The 23352-nt window shown below is 41.0% G+C and overlaps 2 long non-coding RNA genes across 5 annotated transcripts in view; both read left to right on the top strand.

The window, feature by feature from the left end:
• The window catches only part of LOC137374493 (uncharacterized), a 40878-nt gene extending 21720 nt beyond the window's left edge, over nt 1-19158 (top strand). For 2 of the 4 annotated variants that reach the window (XR_010975827.1, XR_010975828.1), the window contains exons 3-4: nt 9262-9332; nt 15704-16059. This is a non-coding gene — a long non-coding RNA (uncharacterized lncRNA). Of the gene's footprint in view, nt 1-9261; nt 9333-15399; nt 15483-15703; nt 16060-17727 lie in introns of those variants that run through there. The other 2 variants (XR_010975829.1, XR_010975830.1) reach the window with 2 other exon arrangements.
• On the top strand, nt 4025-5709 carry LOC137374494 (uncharacterized). Its single transcript, XR_010975831.1, has 2 exons — nt 4025-4080; nt 5432-5709. It is a non-coding gene; the product is annotated as an uncharacterized lncRNA (long non-coding RNA).
• Nucleotides 19159-23352: the final 4194 nt, after the last annotated feature.

Genomic DNA, 23352 nt, shown 5'->3' with positions numbered 1-23352 from the left:
CTTTCCAATGTTTTATTGGAAGAAATTATGACTCCTCCAAAACTGGATGTCAGATAACTGAGGCATTGAAGGGGTTCAAGACAGTTGGTGCAGAGAGGGAGCTGGTGTGGTCAGCATACAATGTATGGGAGCTGACCCTATGTCTGTGGATGATGTCAGCAATGGACCATGTGTACATGTGAAAAGAGAAGCTGATGCTTTGGGTGCAATCAGTGGAACCAAGCAAGGGCAGTCTCACTGAACTGGACAGCAGAGAAGAGGTGTCGGAGGTGAATGGTATGGTTGACTGTATGAAAGGCTGCAGAGAGTTTGAGGAGGGATAGTGCACCACAGTCATCAAGGATATAATTTGGCTCAGTGTTTTAGTGCTGTGATTGGAGACATTTAAATATGGGGTTTTGGGAAAGATGTGATTGGATATGAGTGATAACATGCTCAAGGACTTTAGAGGGAAAAGGAAGTTGGAGATGGGTTGGTAATTTGCAAGGACAGAGTGGTTGAGAGTGAGTTTTTGAGGAAGGTGATTTGACAGTTTTCAAAGGGAAAGGGACAGTATTTGGGGTAAAAGAACCATTTACAATGTCAGCAATAACTTGTATTTATATAGTACCATTAATATCATAAAAACATCCCAAAGCACTTCACAGGAGTGTTGAAGTAAAACTTGGCACTGAGCCACAAGGTGACATTAGGGCAGATGACCAAAAGCTTGGTCAAAGAGGTAGATTCTAAGGAAACTCTTAAAGGAGGAAAAAGCAGTAGAAGGGTTTGGGGATGAAATTCCAGAGGTTAGGCCTAAGTAGCTGACGGCACAGCCACCAATGGTGGAATGATTAATATTTCGGGGAGGCTTAAGAGGCCAGAATTGGATGATCACAGATATCTCGGAGGGTTATGAGGCTGAGGAGGTTAGAGATAGGGAGGGGTGAGGCCATGGAGGAATTTGGAAACCAGGGTGAGAATTTCAAAATGGAGGCATTGCTTGACCAGACTCCAGTGAGGGTCAATGAGCAGAGGGGTGATGGATGAATGCAACTCTGTGCCAGTTAGGACATGGGCAGCAGGGTTTGGGATGTCCTCAAGTTTATCAAGGGTTGAATGTGGGAGGCTAGCCAGGAACGTTTTGGAATAGTCAAGTCCAGAGGTAACACAGGCATGAATGAGGGTTTCAGCAGCAGATGAGCAGAGGTGGGGTGGAGTCAGGTGATGTTACAGAGGTGGAAATAGGTGGTCTTGGTTATGGCATCAATATGTGGTCAGTAGCTCATCTCTGTCAAATATGACACCAAGGTTGCGAACAGTTTAGTCTCCAGACAGTTGCCAGGGTGAGGGATGGAGTTGGTAGCTAGGAACCCCGAAGACAATGGCTTGGGTCATTCCAATATTTAATTGGAGCAAACTACTGCTGCTCCAGTACTGGATGTCAGATAAATGGTCTATAATTTTGCAATACTGGAAGAGTCAAGAAGGAGAGCTGGAAGTTGTCAGCATACATATGAAATATAACTGTCAACTAACAGGAAGATAAGTTACATGGTCAGTAATTTAGTGGGAATGGATCAAGGGAATAACTGGTGAGTTTCATGGACAAGATGAAATGGGGGAGAAATCTTTTCAGGCTAGGACAGTGGAAGGTTTGGCTTGCTGGAAAAGAGGGGGAAGTAGCTGAATGGTTTTCACCAATTTTGGTGACCAAGAAGTCTGAGTTTTTCTCACGGAGAAATGTTTGAGGGGATGAATGGCTGTGGGGGAAAAAAGAATTGAAGTTGTCCTTACTCCCCAGGATCATCCAAGAAGCAGTGTGTGAAATGAGAAGGGTGGTCCAATAGCACTTGATGTGGCCCAGCTAAATTAGATGATGCATTCAAGTTTGTAACCATTGGACCTGATGAAGCAAAGCGTGGGGCGGCACCGGCGGAAATGAAAACAGTGTATAAAGGTTTTGCTGGGGATAAGGACTTCAAGGATGGAGGTGTTTTTTAAAATTTTTATTATTATTCATTCAGGGGATGTGGGCGTCACTGGCAAGACCAGCATTTATTGCCAATCGCTAAATGCCCTTGAGAAGTTGGTGGTGAGCTTCCATCTTGAATTGCTGCAGTCCTTGGGATGTAGGTATACCCACAGTGCTGTTAGGAAGGGAGTTCCAGGATTTTGACCCAGCGACAGTGAAGGAACAGTGATATGGTTTCAAGTCAGGATGGTGTGTGGTTTGGAGGGGAACTTGCAGGTGGTGGTGGTCCCGTGCATTTGCTGCCCTTGTCCTTCTAGGTGGTAGAGGTCGCAGGTTTGGAAGGTGCTGTCAAAAGAGCCTTGGTGAGTTGCTGCAGTGCATCCTGTATATGGTACACACTGCTGCCACTGTGTGTCAGTGGTGAAGGGAGTGAATGTTGAAGGTGGTGGATGTGGTGCCAATCAAGTGGGCTGTTTTGTCCTGGATGGTGTCGAGCTTCTTGAGTGTTGGAGCTGCACTCATCCAGGCAAGTGGAGAGTATTTCATCACATTCCTGACTTGTGCCATGTAGTTGGTGGATAGGCATTGGAGAGACAGGAGGTGAGTTACTCGCCACAGACCTGCATTTGTAGCTTCAGCATTTATGTGGCTGGTCCAGTTCAGTTTCTGGTCAGTGGTGACCCCCAGGATGTTGTTAAGGGGGGGGGGGGGGGGGAGGAATGAGTAATTGAGTAAACTGACTACATAAGTATTGTAGTGAATGGAAGGCTAAAGGTTGGGCAATGGGGAGTTTGAAAGTGTAGTTGAGTGACTACTGGGAGAATTTCCAGGGATTAACTAGGAAGTGGGAGGGGGTGTGGGTGCTGATGGATACAGGGAAGGGGTGGGAGATGGCCTTGCCTGTGATCAAGTCCAAGGAAGTAGAGAGGCCACAGGAGATAACTAGCTTGAGGGGTGGCTGTGAATATAGAACTTGCACGGAGTTTGGGAGCACAGGAAGACCGTAATTTGTTGGCTTATTCGTTCACAAGACCAGTGTTTATTGCCCATCCCCAGTTGCCCTAGAGGGTGGTCGTGAGCCACTGCCCTGAATTCAGAGAGGGGCAAGTGGAGATTGAAATAAAAGGATGAGTTACCCTGCACAGAATTTGAAGGAGGATATCTGAGAAATTGGGGTTGGTACAGCACAGAATTTAAAGTGGGGGCGGGGGGGTGCGGGAAGTGGAACAAGGCAGAGAAGTTATTCAACAAATAGTAAGAGAACGAGATATGATTTACTCTTTTCAGTAGATTTCAGCAAATGGCAGCCAAAAGCAGTAACACTGATTTTATTTATTTTTCTTTCTCCATGGGCTGGGGGCTGAGGGCAATTGTAACACCATCACCACCCAAACTGAGGTCAACTAACTTCAAACAATCCAGGCATCAAACCTGAGTACTTTTCTGGACTGGACATTTAAAGATGTCTTAATTTCTCATTGGTTATTGCCACAGCAGCTAGCAATTGTAACATTGCAAAAAAAAACAGAAGCTCTCTTAATTTTCTAGGTTATGAACCATGTAAATTTGCGTCCATGAATCTGACCTCTATAGTTTTTAAAATGTAACATTGTGTTGAAAGCAAAATCCATTAAAACTAGGGATAGAGATAACAGCAATATTCCCAATTCTAATTACAGTAGCAGTGCCCATCTAAAAGTTGTCTGTAAAGTCTTATTTTGGAGGGGAATGGGCGGTGGGGTAGGCTGCTTGACTAAAAGAAATAGTGAAAATCTATTTTGATGGAACTTTGTGCAATGTTCTTTTATCTGACCAAACAAGAGTTCCTAATTGAGTGAATAAAAAGTAAATATTCCTAAACATCTCTTGCATATCTGTGGAGGAGCTCCTGACCATTACTTATTTAGTCAAAACCAGCATATCAAAAATTGAAAAAATTCTAGGCACATCAACATTAGAAAGATGTATTTGTACTTAAGACAGTTTATTGATGGATTAAATTATTAATGAGTCCCTCCCTGTGACTTCCGAACTTGCATTTAAAATTCACTTGGTGATTCTATTTCCACAGACTGGGAAAAGATAACTAATGCAGAGGACTTACTGAACACAGATTTATTTCGGATGTGAGTTATTCCCACAGTGAATCATTGTAACTGGTTCCCATTCTCAAAATAAATCCGAATGAATCAGCTTATATTTGAATCAGTCCAATTGGAACCATGATTGAACCTGGTCCAAGTGGAGGGAACTATCTATCCTAGAAACTAGATCAATTTTAATTAGTATGCAGGGAGCCTAACCTGTGTCATATTTCAGGAACATACAGTAGCTTAGCAATTATTTGATGCAAGCATCTGTGCTAATCTTGGCAGTCGCTGCCAGATGGCGATTCAATAATATTTAAAAGATGTTTCTTACTGAAAACGCAAATATTCTTGTAGTGGGGCTGTTGTGTGTACCCTGTGTTCATACTATATGTAATCATGGTAAAATGAATCAGCACAAATAATTAGGGACTTTTGGGCATCTTGTCTGTGTTGTAATTTCAGAACAAGTGAAGTGACTATTCAGTATTTGAGTATTATGAATGATTCAGTTCCTGTTGGCGTGATCCTGCTGACAATAATTTGGTTAGGAGAACTCAAAAAATGTTTTAGAATGTGGATGTGGTGAGCCTAGTCATCTTCGAGGTATTTCAGAGGAAACCCACATCAACTGTAAAAATGAACTGAACTCCTGGACTCCAATAACAGTCCGAGCATTGCTTGATGGGCATGCTTAATTTTGGACTTCTTTCAAAATTTGTCCACCATTGGAAACCTTTTTACTTAGTGTAAATATTATAACACAGAGCCATTTCTAAAAACAATTGGAATGCTTCTTGGATTGTTTAGCTTTATTGAGAAATTCTACTTACTGAGGAATGGTATTGTGCTGTTGCAGATTAATGTCTTATGGCTCTAAATTACCACAAAGTGAGCTTTTGATGTCATCAAATGAGAGTACAAATTGAATCTCCAAAGCAAAAGAGATGGGGCATAAGATTAGGGGGTATTTAAGCTGGATATGCTCTTTTGCATCTCCTAAAAGCTGGTGCCAAGATGGCATTGGCAAAGACTAAGTATGCTGGTTAATCCGCAATCTCCGTTTTTATTCTTACTCCGCCACCCCCCCCCCCACCCCCCCACCGCACCCCTACACAACCTGGAGAATTGTGTAACCTTAAGACTCTTTTTAGTGAATGATCTAGTGAAGCAGATAACCTGGCTGTTGTAGAACCTCCCTGGTCTTTTGTCCCCTTAAATTTCAATGCATTGAAAATCGTGTGGGTTCTACAATAGGGGCGAAATCCACTCCAATGGATTGTTGCCTAGAGGATAGTGAAAATTATTCTTGGGGTCAGTCTGGTGTAAACAAACATAACACATTTTACTGTGCTAGACAAAACTAATAACTGCCTCTCCTCTCCTGCAGACATTAACTTGTGGTGCCATGCAGCCCTAAAGCTATCGGAATCTCTTTGAAGAAGCCATTCTTCGTGTATGAACCTTTTAGGGGTTGAAAATCAACTTCAGGGGTCCAAAACAGACAGTAATGGAAAAGAAACTGGCAGGGTGCATAATAGGCTGCTAAGGCCATCAAAGTTGAACCTAATCTTGGCCTTAATTGTTTCAAAATGCATGTATTTTAATACTTGGCTCTTAATGTGATTTTTTTTATACTTTCACAATTAAATTTGTTTTCTGGTCCTACTTTCTTGCTTGGATTTGAAGTAATCTGTTTGTTCTTGATTGTCCCATTATTAATATTTTATGCGTAAATCAACTTCCCTTTAACTTTTCTAAGTTGTATAATTTGAGCTTCTTTTACTAAATTGTACACTCCTTTTTTTACATTTAGGATCTGTCTCGTTGTTCTTCTCTACACCCTCCCAATGCTTGTATAAGTTTTTCTGGCATGTTGACCAGAATTGAATACAGTACTCGAGTGTTGTCTGAATAGTGCATTGTAAAGCTACAGCATAACCTCTGGAGACTAGGAACTGGAATTTTTCTCTGCTATATTGCCTTTTTTTGGCCTGGTATAATGGAGGAAAATCACCAAAGGGAAGCCTACCAACTCATCCATACCGCAGCCCCAACCTCAGCAGAGAAAGCAATTGGCTACCCCCTCACCAGTAGGGAGGCAGGCTGTCTCTCCTTTTTATCTTCCCCACCCCGCTATCCCCCAAGTGTCCTGCTCGAACACCCAAGCCCCTTTTTATAGCCATTTTGCTGGGGCCTCCATCATAAGCTACAGGGTTCTAGTACATCTTGCTGGATTCAGGCCCACCCAATATTGGGCAGTCCAGGGTGGGGGACATTCAGATCGTGGGGGTGGGGGGAGGGCAAGTCTTTGACTGCAGCATCCCAGATCATTTTTGTGGTGCCCAGGACAGCACTCCTTTTCCTCCTGACTTCACAAAGGTAACTGCAAGCTTTCCTTTTCAGGTTTGCTTCAGCTCTATCACCAGTGAACACAAAGCACACAGGCATTAAAAGTTCAATTCTAAAGTGGCAATTGGACTGCGATGTGCAGCATAATTTTCATATTAAAAGGTGGCTACTCGCTGAAACAGGCCAGTGCTTCAGCCACCCAGCAGAAAGATCCTGTGCAAGTAGCAGCAGATCAATTGCTGATGTTAACCAGAAAGGTAATTCGACCAAACCCCTTTTGGAACCAATTGCTGCCTTTTAAGGCCAATTTCAACAAGTTGCATTCAAGTTACAAACTCTATCAAAACGTGCATCCTGCACCACTGATTACCAAATTATCTGGAAAGGGGGATTTTCTTTAATAATAATCCCTGGGAGAAATCCTGAAGGATTAACCTTGCATTTTGTTTGGTTTTCAGAGTATGAATGTGGGTTAGAAGCACCAAGGCCTGTAATATTCCACTCACCACCTCCCCTCAGTCAAATGTTACAATTCTCATTAGTACTCTTTTCTATATTTTAGCCAATTTCTTATCCAGTCACATGCTTAACACTAGACTCCTGTGCCTTTTACTTTGATTAAGGACCTGTTTCCTGGGTCTTCATCAAAAGTTTGATAGTCCAAATAAACTATATCATGGGGAACTTGACTTTCTACTATATCTGTAACATCTTCAACTAAGTCCGGAAGTTTATCGGGCAGTATATTCTTCCAAGTCCAAATAAACCTTTATTATACAGTGCTCCTCCTGTTCTTGGACAAGGCTGTTATTAATGTTAGATGGATGAACTTGCCGTGGTGCGGCCCAGAGTTATTGCCTGTTTGAAATATTAACACTATTGGCATTACTCTAGAACTCTGCTGCCAGTGGGAACACCACCTGTCTGGAGCAAATATCAGAAATTCAATTGTGGGCAACCTTTGGTTGGTGAGGTTGCTGCCAGCAGCACAAGTTTCATAAATTACCCCTTGTATAGCTTGCTTCCAGTGCTGCAGGACCTCACCTCTGCCTAATATTAGTTCAGGACAATAGCCTGCTAACATTTCCTCAGTTTGCTTCGTAACCCTGTGATCTGTACCATTTGACCCAAGGGATTTGTTGGCCTTGAATCTTTTTAGTTGATCAGTTACCTCTGGTAAACTGCCTTCAAAATCCTATTCAATCTTAGGTGCACTTTAATTACTGATTTAGTGTCCTCTTGTTTGAATAGTTTTAGAAAATACTTCAAATGCCTTGATTTCAGTTTCACTGCCACTTTTTTTTAGAACTCTGATTTCCTCTCTACTCTTAATGTTGTATTGGAAGAATTCTTTTATATTATATTCCTCAAACTTTTGCTATCCTTACCTCCCAGGCCCCTTTTTTATTTCACTTTGAACATCTCTTGCAAACCTTGTACTTATTCCAGTGTTCTTTCTCTTCCTTTGTATAGCTTTTTTTTAAAGTTTGCCCTATTTATCTAAAAGATTGCTTGTTTACATTTTATTTTTTGTTAAATCTTATTCAATATTGCTTTTTTTTAAAAAAAAAGGATTGCCTCATTTAATTTCCATTTTGTTTCTATTTTGCCCCTCATTACTTTTTGAAGTTTTTAATCTCATTTTTGGCTTGGTGCTGATTTGCTAGATAATAAATTGTAATCACTCATCCTCAAAAGCTACTTCTCTAATATGGATGTTGTCCCAACCACTCAGGAGAATTGGGTCCAGATGCAAATGACCCCTCATGTGTTCTACCTTGTACCACATACGCTAGTTCTAACTGTTGCTTCACTTCCATTGAAGTTGCCCATTATTGAGACATTGTAGGTTAAACACCCATCTTCTCATATTTCAACTGTATTACAGCAGATTATCTTTGGAAAGTCTGGCCTCAGACTATAGTTTATTCTACAGCATTGCTACAGACTGGCATTAGAGTTGTAATTGAATTTAGGGCAATTAATTGGTGCTGCCTTCTCAAGAGCCAAGACCCATCTCATTGTCTTTTCCAGAGACAGTAGTATCGAGCAGCAGCTTGCCATGTTCAGCACTGACTGACATTTTTCTCATGGTAGATGGGGGGAGGGCGTGGCTGAATACTTAACCAGTCTCTGTAAACAAGCAATTTAGTGTTACAGTTGCTGTTTTGTGCTATCACAGCAATCAGCACAACCAGTGGTGTGCTGATGGGGAGGGAAGTGTCACTGAAATCCAGAGTTCAAGGAGTGGAGCACTAATGATCGGAAGGGAGTGTAGATATCAGGCGGAGCAAGGCCATGGGTAGATAGACCAGGACATAAGAATTTAATGTGACGTATTGGGGACCAGGAGCCTGTCTTAGGCGAGTAGGACTTAGTGCATTGCAGAATATGTGTGAGTGAGTTTTGAACAAGATGGAGTTGTGAAAGATGGATGATCAGCAAAAAGATTGTTGGAGTAATTGAATCTAGAAGTGACAACATTCACTGGGGCAAGTTTGCAGCCAGAAACCCCTCACAATCTGCCTCCTGCTTAAAATATCTAAACCATGGAAATGAGGTTGTGGGAAATTCAAAAGGCAGGAAATACAAGGAAAAGGTTTATAAATGTTCTTTTTAAAGATATCTATTAATTACTATTCACTGTGTATGAAAATAGGAATTCAAGGTTTCACAGATTTGTATATATTCTGCACAGCTGAACTTGACAGAACTGTGACAGGGTTGTGATTATCCAAAATCTAACATACTGTCAGATATGAATCGGTGGACAATTTGTAAGATAGCACTCTCAGGATGTGTCTTGTCTGCATTATGCTGTTGCATTCAAACCTTGTGATTATATATTGGTTTTACTTCTTTGTGCAGATGCTACAACAGATACTTCAGACCACCAGCTGAGCAATACCCACAATAGTACTACAGTACTTGGCATTCCAGTAAGTGTGTTTATTCATTACCTTTTCGATTTCTGCCCACCCAGCTGCCATGCATTTGAACACACAGAAGTTGTCCTTCATAGATCCAAATATCAATGCTGCAGTTGACACTAGAGCTCTCGGAAGTACCACAGGTTCTGATAGAACACTAAATAAACTGCCCACTCTAAAACCTAATTGTGTAATTCCCAAAGGGAGCTTCGTGGATATGATCTAGTGTGGTAATATGAAGTTGTAAAAGGTGAAAATCAACACTTTAATATTTTTTTTAAACAGTTTGTTTTAAGTTACTTCTTTAGAAAGAAAAAAAATTGATTAATTTATCCCTTACCTTTGGTCCAGCTGGCCTTAGAGGCTGTTCAGCTAAGAGGCAGGCTGCTGCCAATGACCACCATAGGGTACATTGAACATTCCAGATGTGACTTGCCCCTCTGACTCCCTGAAAAGATGTTGCCACTTCTGCTTGAGAGGTGAAACATTTTAGCCTTTTTCATGTGTAATTGTAACATGTACAAATCACTGTTAGTAGATGTTATTTCCTCTTCAAAATCTTGCTGGATGTCCTAATGGAGATCTTGGGTGCCCACTACCATATAGGGTATAATCCACTAGCTTCTCTTACAGCTGCTTCCCATCAATTAGGGATTTTCTTGCTGCTGTGCAATGTGTGTGTTCGGTGACTTGATGTAAAATAAAGAATAGGATTAATTAAATTTCCAGTTCAGTTTTCAGAAACTGAAGACTTGTTTGCGTTTATTTTCATGGATTCCAGTTGTTATCCAAATAAACCACAACAGGCACTATCTCATTAGGAGAAGTAGCAATCTGTTTGTGTTTTTCTTTTCCTTCCTTTGCCTTCCCTTTCTCTCAGATGTTGGCTCCCTGCTGGGGTAGTAGATACTGAGATGTGTTTCAGTACCTCCACTCAAGTGGGTGGCTTCCATGCCCAAGCCTCAACATTAACAGTGCATACCAGGCAGCGATTCATCAGCTGACTCATCAAAGCACCATTCCTGTCTTCACCCAATGCCCACACAGATTTCTAGCACAGTACTTGCTGAATTGCAATCAGGAGTGGTCACCTTCACTCTGTTTTTCTTTCTTTTTCTCTTCTCTCTTCCACTCCACCCCACCCTCCCCCCTGCCCCACCCTCCCCCCTACCCCACTACAGCCTTCACAAAATCCCCACTTGCAGTCACTCAGCTAAAACTCCCAAGTTCAACTAACTCAGCACAGACCAGGGGCTGAAACTTGAAACTTCCTTGTCTGTATGGCTCTGTTATTCATTAGACAAGCTTTCTAGGTCATAAAGAAAGTAGTAGTTAGCTCTATAGTTGGTGGTGCTGCCAGTACAGTAGTACAGTTGCTGATGTAATTTTACCACCAACTAAAAGTGAAAAATATTAAATGAATTTATAATGAAGTGCCTAGGCTGATCATTTGAGATGTGGGTTGAATAACCAGTCACAACCTGATTCAATTTCCCAGGTAACGCTTTTTTAATTTATTCATGGGCTGTGGGTATTACTGGCAAGGGCAGCATCTATTGGCCAACCCTAATTGCCCTTGAAGGTGTCAGTGAGCTGAATACAACTGAATAGCTTGCTAAGCCATTTGCAGAGGTGAGTTAAGAGTCAACCATACTTCTGTGGGTCTGGAGTCTTGCATAGACTAGACCAGGTAAGGCTGGCAGATTTACTGCCCTAAAGGACATTGTGAACCAGACAGGTTTTTACAACAATCCAGTAGTTACATGGTCACCATTACTGATATTTAACTTTGTATTCCAGATTTATTTAATTGACTAAATTTAAATTCCCCAACTGCCATGGTGGGTTTTGAACTTTTCTCTAGATCATTATTTTAGGCCTCTGAATTACTGGTCTAGTGACATAACTGCTGTGATACTATACCCATGACTTGACATCCTATTGTCTCATTCTGCCTGACCCAGAATATGGGTGGAGGGAGATATGGATTCATGGTATGACAGACTGACTGACTTAAAATTGTATATTTTCAAAACAATAAGTATCTTCTGGAGGAATGAAAGTAGCATGGCAGCGGGTGGAGGAGTCCTTCTATAGTGAGGGGGGAGGAATGCTAAAAATGTTTTTCTTTGAATCCTATATATAAATTATTCTTGAAAGTGTTGCACCCTTGAGATGTTTCATTATGATGTCTGTTTAAACTCCAGTCAAGCACCTCTTCAAGCCTTCTCCTGCTAGTATACTCCAGCAAACTACTTGAAACAGTCTTGGCAACAGTTTTCTTTTACCTTACATAAACTGGAGGTTTATAGGTTTACTGCAAAGTGGGAGTCAAGTGACCATTGACTACTGTTAATATGTTTGATCAGTTAAATGGGACTGCAATAAATACCAGTTTCCAGGCTATAGATGCACTTAATGTGTGTTCTAGCAGAACCACAATTAGCCATGCACTAATAGATTCTATAAAGTTACACTAAGTAACAAGGGATTAATAACATCAATTGAAGGATATATATCGCGTAGGATTTATAGCACATAAACCGGCTATTCGGCCCAACAGGTCCATGCCGTGTTTATGCTCCATGTGAGCCTCTTCCCACCCTTTATCAGTATCCTTCTATTTTTCTCTTCCTCGTGTTTATCTAGTTCCCTCTTGAATGCATCTATGCTGGTTGCTTCAACTACTGCCCGTGGTAGGGAGTTCCACATTCTACGGGCTCAAATTTCAATCTCACAGTAGCACCATGAAGGCCTACCTGGATTTCCCAGAGGCAGGCAGCACCGCTGGCTGTTACAAGCATGGCCTATGGCATCCTCTGAGAATATGGGCACACACAGATGTGTCCCCTTCATGTGTCCGAAAAAGTTGAATTGGCAGTATCCTGACATCTCTCAGCCCAACCAAGATTCTAGATTTGGACAACACAGGTCCTGGCAAAGCCTGTGTTGTCTACTCTCAAAGAATACAACTGCAAAATAGGCCCTGCAGTAACATTATTTAAAAAGCCAGGCACCCTGATTGCAGATAAGTTAAATTTTTGGCACTTTTTCTAAAAGTACTTGAGTGGTTTTGAGAAGTTCTTGGATTTACCAGAGAATGTTGACACATCCTCTCAGGTTGGCAGAGGGGTAGGTGAACTGTGCACACAGGTTGTAACAGGTATGGGGGCAGAAATGGCAGTGTCTCTGGGTATGTAGCACGAGCGAGATGGAGCAGAAGCTGCAGAGAGGATAAGCTGGTTGATAGTGATGGGAGGCTGTCTGGCAAGCCAGCCAATGCACCCAGCATCTTGGTGTGCATGCCTATTTAGTCCTCATTTGAATCCTCTGCAACAGTACTTGTCTGCCACCTCATCCATGAGCTGGAAAGCAAACTATCCTTTCACCCTGGCCTGATTGCAGACCATTCATGTCCGGTGACTCCAATGCCAGTATCTGAGCTGGTGACTGTTCATTGTCAGAGCAAGTGATGGAGAAGGATGTTGTGAGGGAGGCAGTTGAGGTGGGAAGCAAGAGGTCGACGGTTACACCATCAGCAGCTTGCTCATCACACCAGATAGCAAGAGGAGGGTGGGCTGAGATTTGAGAGGGAGCATAAGGCAGGAAGATGCCCATCCTCAGTGGATCCCTCTGTGCTCTAGTGTTCAATTTGCAAGAATTTCCATTGCAGCAATCTTTTTGTGCAGCTTCCCTTTTAAGAGGCAGCCTGCCTGTAAGAAAAATCAGGCTGCCTGTACCACATGGTCTGCAGCAACACTGCTGGGCACCCCTGCTGTATGCTGCCAGCGAGCTACACATTGAGAAGGAAAAAGCAGGATTGGAAGCTGCAGCAGCCAGTGCCAAAATCATTCAGATGAGGTGAGGAGATGAATTTTGTGTTTTGCTCACCTCGATCTGAACAAGCAAGGGCAGATCGCAAATCACAGCCCCCGCACCCAAAAATTGGGGCAGACTAATTTCTAACCCTACATGTTTCTCCTGACTTCCCGATTGGATTTATTAGCAAATATTCTATATTTATGGCCCCTAGTTCTGGCCTCGCCCAGAAGTGAAAACCTCTTTGTCTACCCCATCAGACCCTTACATAATATAGACAGTTATTGGGTTGCCCCTCAGTCGTCTTTTCTAGAGAAAAGAGCTCCAACCTGCTCATTCTTTCCTGATAGGTATAACCCCTTGGTTCTGGTATCATTTTAATAAACCTCTTTTTTGCACCTTCCTCAGTGCCTCTAAATTCCTTTTTTATAATATGAAGATCAAAAGTGGTCTAACTAATGTTCTATGCAAATTCAACATAACTTCTCTCCTTTTTAATTCCATTCCTCCTAGAAATAAACCCCAATACTTGGTTTGCTTTTTTTTTTCAATGGCCCTCTTAACTGTGTTGCTACTTTTAGTGATTTGTGTAAATGTACCCTCGGATCCCTCTGCCTGTCTACCCCATTTAGACACTTATTTTCCACGGAGTATGTGTTCTCCTTATTCTTTCTGCCAAAATGCACCACCTCACATTAATCTACCTTGATTATCATTTGTCAATTATTCACCCATTCTGCATGTTTATTAATGCCTTCCTGTACTTTCATAGACCTCTTCTGTGTTAACTACACCTTCCCAATTTGGTGTCTTTTGCAAATTTTGAAGTTGTACTTCCAATTTGTACTTTACCTTTCAATTTTAAAAAATTATTCATTTCACCAACTAATTTTATTTCCTAATAAATTGACTGTTTCATTACATTTATCACTTTAATACAGTGCCACAGATAACTTTTATAGCTGAAGCAAATTTTGTACCAAGATTTCAAAGCTGGCAGTTAAATGATCGTTCAACTTTCAGACCAAAAAGACTCCTTCATCTTTCATCAGTAACGTAAAGTTATCTTTTTTGCTATGTGCTACACATTCGTCTGAATACAAGCAGGATTATTTTTATTGAGTTAAACAGAGCTGTAAACATACAATAAGTAAACAACTATTAGTCAGTTTTATTAGCCTTTGAAGATTTCAAAGTGGCTTTTACATGTAGCACACCAACTTTTAATATAAATTTACACCTTAGGATAACAAGTTGACAGGTATTGCATTATGAAACATTGTTGATTTTAGCCTGCAAAGGTTCGCTGGATTTGTAGATTAAACTGTGTTAAGAAACGGAGATAAACAAATTTCTAATCACTGCTCATTTGCCTGTTTTCTAATATACAAACACCATCTTGCTTTTTAAATACAGAGACCTGATTTATCCACCTAGAGTAATGAGGTTCATCCAAGGAAATAATTGTTTAGTTTTGAAATGGAGGTCACTGCATGATTCTAGGAAATGAGACTGGTTTGGCTTCTTCCAAAGCATTGTGAGCCCAACAAAGGAGTTCTTGATCTAAAGACACTGAAGTTACAATCAGATACAATGTTAATTTTGAAAATAGGTGTAGCCCATTTTTTTTTTTAAAAGGGAGCATTTTTATAGTGTTATCACAGGTTGTGATACTTGACAACACTTGAATGGCTCAACTTAAAATGACTTGGTGTTATAGCATCAATGTTATTCTGACTCCCATTTGCTTCCATGATGCATTCCATCAAGCAAGACAGGAAAAATTACCACCATCCACCTGACTGAGAGAATGTGCTACAGCCTAAAATATTGAACTTGCATCCTTTTTGCAAAATGTCAAACAAAGCAAATCTTGTCACTTTTTTTCATTCCAATTGGAGAGTGAGCAATTGACCCATTCCCAAACCGCTTCTTAAGTAACCCATCCCTAGGATGTACATATGAGTGGCCTCTGTCACCCCCCTTCTTAACTTTCTCCTCCTCAATGGGAAAATGTCTAGTTTAGTTCAGTGTCTCTCTCTGCTGGCAGAGCTGAGATCTGGTCCTTAGTGCATCACAAATTGCATGCATGAATCTATCCCATTGGTGTTTTAACAAACTGCTTCACAATGTCATCACAGCATTGGCCATCTTCCCTCCTGAAGTTTTCTGTCTTCCCAATGATCAGATCAGGAGTAGGAATACTAATGATCAGATCAGGAGTAGGAATACTGATGATCTTTGTGCTCCTCCCCAGCCTAAAACCAAGACCAATTATAGTACATTCATGATCAAGATCATCTAACTGCACAGAACAAGCATCAAACGTAGGTTCTTCCTGATGTATATGAATCATTACCCTGTGAGTCATTAAGGAAGTTGCATGTTCATTTTGTGACTAATCTTTCAATCATTTTTTTCTAAAATTGCACTGAAATAAAAGATGAAACAATTGTCTTTTTAAGCAACTTGCAAAACCTTGACTTTTTTGATTAAAATAATTTACTTAAATATTCTGTCCCTGATCCTTCACTGTAGTGACTGATATTTCCTTTTCACAGGGCTGATGTGATGACAATGACAGCTGTTCAATTGACCAATCTCACTCCACACTTCAGTGTCCATCACTTGCTCAGTAGTCAGTGTAGATTCTGTCTCCATCCAGCAGCTACATCTGGCTACTGGGTCTCTGATGGTATTGCACTCCTCTTCTGCTGGCTAATAGTTTGAGTGGTTTCATATCCAAGACGGATCAACAGGAAGATCCAGTGTTCGATATTCTCTGCAGTTACTGAATCGAAGTGCTGGTGATTACCCCACTCTTATCCTTAGTAATGGAAACTTCCAGCTGCAACTCTGTGCCCAATAAAATGCATGTTATCTGCAACTCTTAAAGTAGTGGTTTGGTAAAATCTCTTGAATGGTTGGTGGGGGAGGGTGGGGAAACAGCCAATAACTAATCAACAGTATCCTATTCTATCTTAGGCTTTTGCCTTCAGATTGCATAGCTACAAATGCACTTTAGCTGCAGCCATTGTTTTGTTGTGTTCCTTTTGATCGACCACTAGCTCCCCTTGTTGCTTCCATTTTCCATGTTTGCTTCGAGATCCTTGTGTCAGTCATTTCTGTGTGACCAATATAGTTTTTCCTGTGCTGTCTGAAGTATTCTTTGTTCATTTTGTGAACCATCTGATGTGAGAGTCATTGCAGGCACCTGAAATGGAAGCTGTTGAGCTTCATTCAGATGGCATTGTGGGACCACCACATTTCTGAACCATATAGAAGTGCACATTTTGCTTAAATCCCAACTTTTTTTTTCTCATTACATTTGATTTCCAGATTAAGTGAAACACTTCAAATGCTGCACCACCTTTTATCTGATGTGAGCTTTGACTTCCTACCTGGAGTGCCTAACTAGGTAAAAGAATGTACAGTTTGCAGTTGTTTGCCTTGAGTACCATTTACTTTCAAGGCTTAGAATCTTGCACTATTGATGTAAATCCTTAACTCTAAGGTTCTGGTTATAAAATTGACTTTAGTAGTTTCTGCAGTGTTTTACTTGGCTAGCCCCGTGTACAACCCCCCTCCTCTTTACCTGGACTGTAGGCAGCATCTCACAGACAGAGCTCCTCACTCTAATTCCCATTATTCCAAGAATGTGGTTATTTGCCATTTGGTAGCTTTACTGTGAGATAATTCCACAACTAGTCAGCAATAATGTTATAACGGTTGCTACTTATATGCAAAGTTGTCTACAATTGAAAATTAAAGTAACAAATGGCCAGTATATTTAAATTGCAGTATTATGATAAAGTCTGTTACTGCAGAGCACTGAAATGCTTCCAAAGATCACTAACAGCCCCTAGTGGCAAAGATCAAGCCCTGCATCATTCATTTTTCTGTCTACACTTCACTGTTTAATATTATGAAGTTCTTAGTTTGTCCACACTGTGTTCAACTTTTTCTATTAATTTGCAGCTTTTTTTTGATATTTTCGCATCCAGAAATTCTGCTTCATGTAAACTGAGACAGTCAGACTAGGATACTGGTGAAGGGTGAATTTAGCATCGACATCAGAAAAAATAGTCATACTTGGACTCGACTTCTCGGAAGAATAGTGGGAGGCAAAAGTCAAAGCTTGTATTGGAAATACATAGTTTTTCTTTTTGGATGGATAGCCTTCCTCATCTGTATTTTAATTATCTACTTTTTTTACATTAACATTTTTTACATTTACATCCACTAGTTTTCAAACAAACCTGTTTTTAAAGTTATTTGCTTGTTTGTTATTACCCTCCACAGTGAATTCAGTCTGAAAATGCTCAATATTCCCTACAAACAGGTGTGTAAAGACTTGAAAGAAAAAACTCTACAGGCATAGTCACTTAAGTTCTGCAATAGAATGCCATTATCTTTGCATTTTAACCTAATTTTCAAGCAAGAATACTTTTATTCCACCAAAGTGATACAATTTGTGTAGTAATGACTGGTTACAAGTACAGAGACCAAATTAAAGCATTGCATGAAGGGTGGATCCAGAAATTTTAACTAACAGATACTGTTTGTCTTGTAATATCTAATGTAGAAACAATCCAGACTTGGTGGGAAACGATGCTACTTGGAGCAGGCTGAAGAAAATCCAAGATGATAACATTTATATGTTTCCCAGGTTTGGGCCTGAACCTGGCATACAATGTAGAATCCTGTGTTTGTATACCAACAGCTACATTGTCTGCTGGGTTTCAGGCTACCTGGAATAGTAGAAAATCGCTTGAACCTTGCAATGTGGCTAACTGGAATAAAATGTAAGTCGATGCATTTTTTTTTTAAACAAAAGCCTGTCGCCATATTTGGACAGCCTAGTCAGAGAGCATTCACTTCCAGCTAGGATTCAGTTCCGAGGCTACCTATCACTCCAATCTGCCAGATCTATATTGAATCAGTTTTTAGTTAAGCCTTAAGTGAAATATTCCACCCGAAGCTACCTTAGAAACTGAGGTGCTTTGCTTATACAATTTTGGAAGCACCTCCTTTTGAGACTTTGGGGAAGTATGTTGATTATGGAACAGTTTAAGGGGACTGGCTGTCTTCCGGTTAAAAGGAGAAAAGCAGTGTCTGTGTTGGGAGAGGAAACTCTCAACATTTTAAAAACTGTTCACTAACTCACACATCAGGCAGCCATTCAACACGTTTTGCCTCTACCGGCTCTTTTTAAAGAGTTATACAATTAGTCCCATTCCCCTGCTCTTTCCCCACAGCACTGCATTTCCCCCCCCCCCTTCCAAATATTTATCTAGTTGCCTTTTGAAAGTCACTGTTGAATCTGCTTCCACAATACTTTCAGGCAGTACATTTAAGATCATAACTTGCTGTGCTTTTTTTGAAAAAAACTCATCTCCCCTCGGGTTCTTATTTCCCTAAATATTTCAGTAGAAATGTCGCAATAAAAAGTCAAGTGGGAGACACAGTGTCGTGGTCATAATGTCATTGAACTAATCTGTTGTCCTTACCTGGTCTGACCTACATCTGACTCCAGACCCACAGCAATGTGGTTGACTCTTAACTATCCTTTGAAATAGTCTAGCAAGCCACTCAGTTGTCAAGGATAATTAGGGATGGGCAACACATGCTGGCCTTGCCAGTAATGCCCACATCCCATAAAATAATTTTTTAAAAATCCAGTAGCTTTTGGCTTGACATCACAGACTTTTTTCAACTTCTCAACATTAAATTCATAAGCATTTTATATGAATTTGTTGGATGTGCACCAAAACGTGGTGGCATGCAACAAAAAGCTCAGTCCCAGAAAATTTGTCACTGAATTTAAATCTATTTATGTGATGGAGCAGCAAAGCATTTTTTCCCCATACCTATCTTTAAATTGATAGAGGGTGATTGCAAGTCAACACTTTGAGGATGTGGAAATAACTTGTAATGTTGCAGTTGCTAAGTACCACACAGATTGTGTATGCATGTTACAAAGGAATCAAATAATAAAAGAATAACAAACATTTAACTCCATTGTTTTCTATTTATGTTGTGTGATGTATCTCATGGCAATAACAATTCAAGCGTGATAACACCTGGCTATCAAATGGTGTACATCAAGGGACATTTCTGCAGAGTACAAGTTAGGATTCCTAATCTCTTCATAAAATTTAAGAAACTTTTTTAGACATGAAAAATAAAAGTGTGATTGCAGCAGAGTTCCTCAGGGTACTGACCTAGGCCCAACCATCTTCAGCTGCATCATCAATGACCTTCCCTCTGTCATAAGGTTAGAAGTGGGGATGTTCACTGCACAGCATTCAATGCCATTTGCAACTCTTTAGATAATGAAGCAGACCGTTCCCACATGCAGCAAGACTTGGACAGCATTCAGGTGAATGTTACTTGCCACACAAGTGCCAGATAATGACCATCTCCAAAAAGAATCTAACCAACTTTCCTTGATATTCAATGGCATTACCATCACTGAATTCTCCACCATCAACATTCTGGAGGTCACGATTGACCAGAAACTTAATTGGACTAACCACATAAATACTGTGGTTAGAGGAGTAGGTCAGAGGCTGGATATTCTGTGGCGAGTGACTCACTATCTGACTCCCCAAAACCTTTCCGCCATCTTCAAGGCACAAGTCAGGAATGAGATGGAATACTCTCCACTCGCCTAGATGAGTGTAGCTCCGACAACACTCGAGGCTTGACACTATCCAGGACACAGCAGCCCACCTGATTAGCACCCTAATCACCACCTTAAATATTTTTTCCCTCCACCACTGGCTTATCATGTCAGCAGTGTGTACCACCTACAAGATGCACTGCAGTAACTGGCCAAGGTTGCTTTGACAGCACCTCCCAAATCCATGACTTCTACCACCTAGAAGGACAAAGGCAGTAGCTCATGGACAAACCACTGCCTCCAAGTCTCACATCACCCTGACTTTGAAATATATTGCCATTCCTTCATTGTTGCTGGGCCATAATTCTGGAACTTCCTATCAGTACTGTGATACAGTGGCAAAGTGGTTAGCACTGCAGCCTCACAGCTCCAGTGACCCGGGTTCAATTCTGAGTACTGCCTGTGTGGAGTTTGCAAGTTCTCCCTGTGTCTGCGTGGGTTTCCTCCGGGTGCTCCGGTTTCCTCCCACATGCCAAAGACTTGCAGGTTGATAGGTAAATTGGCCATTATAAATTGCCCCTAGTATAGGTAGGTGGTAGGGAAATATAGGGTCAGGTGGGGATGTGGTAGGAATATGGAATTAGTGTAGGATTAGTATAAATGGGTGGTTGATGGTCGGCACAGACTCGGTGGGCCAAAGGGCCTGTTTCAGTGCTGTATCTCTAAATAAAAAATTTTTAAAAAATAAATAAAAGTACCTTCACCACACAGATTGCAGTGGTTCAAGAAGACAGCACACCAGCTACCTTCCAAGGAAATCTAGGGATGTGCAATAAAAGATGGCCTTGCCTGCAACATGTACCATGAATGAATAAAAAAATGGTGTCTGCTAGATTCTAAATCCCTGGCAAATTTCTGACTTAAAATAGCCATCTGACCACCCCACCCCCCCCCCCCCCCCCGCCTTAGAATTTATCAAAATGACAACACATAAGCTGCAGCTGCTGAGCAAAGATCTCATTATGATATGTAGATTGTAACTCAAGTGATCAGGGAATTGAGAAGTGTAGAGCTACCCAGAGCCTGGAATACAGAAGAGTTCACAGATTGACAACTGCAAAATATCACTCATTCACTCAAAGGTTGAAGAGGTTACCCAATTCATAAAGTTGAATTATTTTCTCCTATTACTGGCGGCAGCCATAAAGGCGGGGCTAAAGTGTGGCAAGTGGAAGAGATTTAGCAGTTGGCAGGAAAAAAGACAAAAGCGCAAGGGGAGAGCCAACTGTATAACAGCCCCGACAAACAAATTTTTCTGCAGCACCTGTGGAAGAGCCTGTCACTCTAGAATTGGCCTTTATAGCCACTCCAGGTGCTGCTCCACACACCACTGACCACCTCCAGGCGCTTACCCATTGTCTCTCGAGATAAGGAGGCCAAAGAAGATTACTCCAAAGAAGGTAATTTTATCTACATTGCTTCACCTAGTGCAGTGTTAAAACACTGTATGTACTTTAAAAATGGAGGATAATTAAAACCCCATGAAACACATGGTTCCATGTCCTCAGTAGCATTATTTTCTACATTTAAAGAAAAACATATCTAACTACTAAATATCATGGCTATTACTGAAATATGGCTTAAAGAAAGGCAGGAGTAACAGCTCAACATTCCTGGTTACAGGATTTCCAGTTGAGATAGGGGATGAAAAAGGATGGCGATATTGGTTAAAGAAACAATTCCAGTTGTGAGCAGGCATGCAGTACTCAAAGGATCATCAGGTGAGGCTATATGGATTGATCAATTAAGGGACAATCCTATTGCTGGGAGTGTACTATAGACCTCCATGCAGGTCAGAGAGAGATGGAGCAAATATGGAAGCAAATCTCTGAGAAGTACTAAAACAATTGGGCAGTAGTAGTAGGGGATTTCAACTACGCTAATATTGATTGCTATAGAAAATGCAAAAATTAGAGAGGGCGCAGAATTCTTAAAATGCATTCAGGAGAACTTTTTAAACCACTATGCAAGCCCAACAAGAGAAGGGGCAGTTCTGGATTTCGTTTTAGGGAATGAAGATGAGCAGGTAACAGAGTTATCAGTAGGAGAGCATTTTGGTGGTAGTGATCATAATTCAATTAGATTTAGTGTAGTTATGGAAAAGGACAAAGACCAGGGGTAAAAGTTCTGAATTGGGGAAAAGCCAATTTTTCTAAGCTCAGATGTGATTTGGCAAAAGCGGAGTAGAAACAGCTACTTGAAGGTAAAATCAGTGTCAGACGAGTGGGAAGCATTCAAGGAGGAGATAGAGAGGGTCCTGAATAAATATGTTCTCAGAAAGCAAAAGATGGGTGTGGGGGAGGTGGGGGGTGGGTGGGTGAGAGTCCCAAATCTAAAGCTCCCTGGATGTCCAGGAGAATACAGGGTAGGGTAAGACAAAAAGGGAAGCCAATGTCTGATACCAAGAACTCAGTACTGCTGAAAGTCTAGAGAAGGATAGAAACTGCAGGGATGAAATTAAGAAGGAAATTAGAAAGACAAAGAGAGGGCATGAAAAAATATTGGCAAGTAAAAACAAGGAAATCCCTAAGATGTTTTATAAATATATGAACAGCAAGAGGTTAAATAAAGAAAGAGTAGGGCCTATTAGAGACCAAAAAGGTAACCTGTATGTGGACGCAGAAGACTTGGGCATGGTTCTTGATGAATACTTGTGGCTGTCTTCACAAAAGAGAGGTAATGCAGACACAATGGGCTGAATGGTCTCCTTTTGTGTGGTAAATTTCTATGATTCAAACCACATGTTTTCAGGAGGGTTCTGTTAGTTTGGACTCCAGATATTATTTATTCAGGTACTCTGATATAATGAATAATGGCCCATGTTCACAGTAGCACAACACATCAGAACTCTTCACAGAAACAAGGAGTGGCAGGATGCAAGTTCTGCTCTGCAATTTCTCTATACATGGGGCCCTAATTTCAGCCACGCCATTGTGAGAAGACAATTAGGCAGGCATGATGGGAGGACGATCACTTTCACAGGCATTCTTTGAGAATAATCTGGCTGCTGAGCCTCTGCAGCAGAGATGATGAATAGCTGGGGTGACCAAAGAGTGGGAAGAGAAAATAAAGTGCTCTTAAAAAGTTACAAAATAATGTATGCTTGTCCTAATTTAAAGGTGGCTTATGAAACAACTATTTCTGCAGTTACTGATTATTCCAGAAGTTTTATTAGCAGGATTCTTGCATTTGTTACTTATCTGGAAGTGAAAGGTAGGTCGACCATCGTCTAATTATAAACTGTGACATGTCAAATGTCACTGTAATCTCATCATCAACAAAAATCTTATCATATTTTGGTCCCATGAAAAATATAGTTGTTTTGTCAAGCATTCTGGAGGGTGATTTTCACCTAACCTGCCCAGTGAGAAAGTGACCAGATTGGATTTTATGCCCATTTTACATCTTGCCCAATTTTGCTTTCCATTGAAGTCAATGGAAAGTAAAATTGGACTAATTAGTCTAAAATGACCTCCATAGTCCTCTTACCATCTGGGGGATATCAAACTTGGATCAGTGCTGGAC

The sequence above is a fragment of the Heterodontus francisci genome, chromosome 10 (genome assembly GCF_036365525.1).
Source record: "Heterodontus francisci isolate sHetFra1 chromosome 10, sHetFra1.hap1, whole genome shotgun sequence".
Classification (NCBI taxonomy): domain Eukaryota; kingdom Metazoa; phylum Chordata; class Chondrichthyes; order Heterodontiformes; family Heterodontidae; genus Heterodontus; species Heterodontus francisci.
The sequence above is the reverse complement of the archived record's forward strand: the minus strand, read 5'-3'. Positions and strand labels throughout refer to the sequence as shown.